The sequence below is a fragment of the Camelina sativa genome, chromosome 14 (genome assembly GCF_000633955.1).
Source record: "Camelina sativa cultivar DH55 chromosome 14, Cs, whole genome shotgun sequence".
Lineage (NCBI taxonomy): Eukaryota > Viridiplantae > Streptophyta > Magnoliopsida > Brassicales > Brassicaceae > Camelina > Camelina sativa.
In genome coordinates, this window is record NC_025698.1 from 8588451 (window position 1) to 8592184 (window position 3734).

Sequence of the window (3734 nt, forward strand, 5' to 3'; positions counted from 1 at the left end):
CTGCGGTGAATGCTAAGTTGGATACAGTGCACAATCTTCTTGTGGGAAAGAAATCTGTCCATTTTGCTGAAGATGTTGAGACTTTTGAGCCAAGGCTAGAGATTACAGAAGATGTCAACTATGTATATGGAGCTGGGTATCAAAATCAGAGATTTGGTCAGAAGAATTCATTCTCAGGAAATCCAAACAGCAACTTCACAAGGACCTATGGATCTTCTTCTTACCAACCCCTCCCTCCACCCAATTCAGAGAGCAAGATGGAATCAATGATTGAGCAGATTCTTCAAGGTCAACAGAAGTTAACAGTGGACTTCAATGGAAAGATTGATTTTGTATACACTGAGCTGACTGGAAAGTTTGAAGCATTAAACACTCATGTCAAGAAGCTAGAGAATCAAGTGATTCAGACTGATGGGTCTGTTAAAAGACAAGAGGAACTTCTTTCTAGAAGAACTGAGAACCCCAACCATGCTTGTAATGCGATTTTGGTGAAGGAAGGAGACGAAAATAAGTCTGTTGAGCCAGCATCGATCGACACTTCACAAGAGCATCGATCGATGCCTACTCAATCAAGCGTCGATCGACACAACATCAACATCGATCGACGCACCCCACGACCAGCTCCAGTTTCTCCTCAAGCTCCACCTGCTTCAGAGCAAGCCTATAAGCCTAAGGTTGCTTTTCCTAAGCCTAGGAGGTCTAAACAGGAGATTGAAGAAGCTAGATGCAAGGCTATGATGGACAAGGTAATGATTGAGATGCCTTTGATTGATGCTGTCAAGTTTTCTCCTGGGATTAAGCGGTATGTGAAGCGGATGGTCACCAATGGTTTGAGTTCTGAGGAAGGAGCACTGCTTACCAAGGATGTCAGCTCAATTTTGTTGAAGCAGCCTCCACAGAGAAAGAAAGAAAAGAAGCAACAAGTGTTTGTTTCTAAGGAAGTGAGTGCAGTAATTCAGTGCAGGACTGCTAAGAAGTTACCAGATCCCGGAAGTTTCGTACTTGATTGCTCTATCTCTGCAGAACAGTTTGCTCATTCACTCTGTGATCTCGGCTCTAGTATTAACCTGATGCCACATTCTGTTGCTGTGAGACTTGAGATGACAGATTTCAAGCCAACTTTGATATCTCTTATCTTAGCTGATCGGTCCAGAAGGATTCCTGAAGGTGTCTTAGAGGATATTCCAAACAAGATTGGAGATTGCATGATTCCAACTGACTTTGTGGTGTTGAAGTATGACAAAGAGCTTAGTGATCCTATCATCTTAGGACGCTCTTTCTTAGCTACAGCTGGTGCCATCATTGATGTTAAGAAGGGACACATAATGATGAGAACATCAATAGTCAACTTCCGGAAGAACCCGTTCTGCCGTTTCATGAAGAACCCGTTCTACCTTTTCCTGAAGAACCCGTTCTACCATTTCCTGAAGAACCCGTTCTGCCAACAATGATACAAACCTATGACAAGGTTGGGAGCAAGAACGTTAAGGGAACAATTCAACAAGTCCATTGCAAGTCTGATTACTCTCATTGAGCTAGAAGATTCCAAAGAGAAGACTCAAGACGCATCATTTTTGCCGGTTTTACAAGGAATTAAAGAACCCGTTCTTTTCATCATTTCCGAAGCAATCAATGAAGGGCTGGAGCGTGCATGAGAGCTATTACCAAGGTAAGTGTTTGAATTCAAATAATAAATGATGGTTCTTTTCTTGTTTTGCAGGAATCGACCGTTGGGTCTTTTTGAGTCTTTATTTATTTAGGTCCTAAAATCGAGTCTGTTGTTTTTTCAATTTTAGTCCTTTTATTTGTAATAAATTTCGACCCTAGAAGGTCCTCCGCTGCTGGATCACTATATAAGGTCCCTTCTCAGCATTGTAACCTTTCAAGTTTTTATGAAATAAAATGAGAATTTTCTTAGGTTTTCTTCTGAGATAGAAGCAACCACCCTTTTATCCTTCTTCTTGTGTGTGATTCATTGAAGACTGAGATTTGACTTATCATAGCTTACAGCTATTCAAGCCCAACTCCAAACGCTTGGTGATCGCATGACAAGGATTGAACAACCCCCACATGCACCAAGAGCACCAGTTCATAACTTGCCAAGAGGAAACCATGAGGTTGATAATGGAGATCAGTCTGGTTCAGAGGAAGAACATCATGATCTTATTCAACATCAAAGGCCAAGGAGGCACTACCATCAAGGTAGGGAACGTGACGAAGGCAACATAAGAGAAGGAGGCTATGATCTTAAGCTCAATCCGCCGACATTTGCTGGAAAGGTTAATCCTGAAGCTTACATTGATTGGAAAAGACGTATGGAGCATATCTTTGGATACTACAACTATTCCGAACAAAGAAAGGTATCCTTAGCTGTTGCTCAACTCACCGACAATGCTTTAGCTTGGTAGGACAGAGATGTGTCTGAGAGGAGGAGGCATAGACATATACCAATCACCACATGGGATGATATGAGGTTTCAACTAAGAAAGAGATATGTCCCAGCTTATTACCACCGAGAGCTACAAAAGAGGTTCCGCAAGCTCTCACAAGGAAACAAATCTGTTGAGGAGTACTTTGAAGAGTTTGAATCTCTTAAGAACAGATTGGAGGTAGAAGAGTCTGAGGAAAACTTGATGGCACAGTTTCTAGATGGTCTTCATGATCGGGTTGCTAGAAAGGTGGAAAGACAAACATATCATGATCTTGAAGAGTTGTTGCACCTATCAGTCCAAGCTGAACAACACATCAAAAGGAAGACAACTTGTACTAACCGCAATAAGACTCCATGGACACCACCACCACCTCAAAAAGCTTTAGACAAAGGAAAATCTCTTGATGTGGACTACAGATTTAAAAGAGCTGCACCTGAGACATCAAAGGTAACCAAACCAGAGCAAGGTAAGCCTACTAACCAAAGAGCTCGCGATATTACTTGTTTTAAATGTCAGGGAAAAGGACACTATGCAAGGGAGTGCCCAAACCAGCGAGTAATGATCCTTAAAGCCAATGGAGAGTATGAATCACAAGATGAGGAAGAAGAACGTGAAGAATCTGAGGAGGATATTGTGGACTATCCAGAGATGGGAGAGCTTCTAGTCATAAGGAGGGCTCTTAGCACTCTTTTTGATCCTGAAATAATTCAAAGAGAAAATATCTTCCACTCTCGCTGCTCCATAAACTCCAAGGTATGTAGCTTAATCATTGATGGTGGTTCATGTACTAATGTAGCCATCAAGTATTTGGTTGATAAGCTAGGTCTCCAAAATACAAAGCATCCCCATCCATATCGACTTAAGTGGCTCAATGATGAGGCTGAACTAAGGATCACCGAACAAGTCACCATACCATTCATCATAGGCAAATATTCCGACTAAGTTGTGTGTGATGTGGTTCCTATGCAAGCTGGACACCTTCTTTTAGGACGGCCATGGCAATTTGATAAGGAGACTTTACACAACGGCCGAACCAACTACTACACGTTCTCACACAATAACAAGAAGCATACTCTAGCTCCACTCACCCCTCAATAAGTGCATGAAATGCAACAGACCATGTCAAAGGGAGCTAAGTCAAACAAAACTAATCTTTACATAAAACCTTCTACTGTTCTGAAATCTATTAATTCACAGGATAAGGTGTTACTAATGATCTTTAAGGAAGTTTTGTTTTCAGGTCAAGAAGAGAAAGAGTTACCACCAGAAGTGCTTGAACTATTAGGAAGGTTTAAGGAGGTC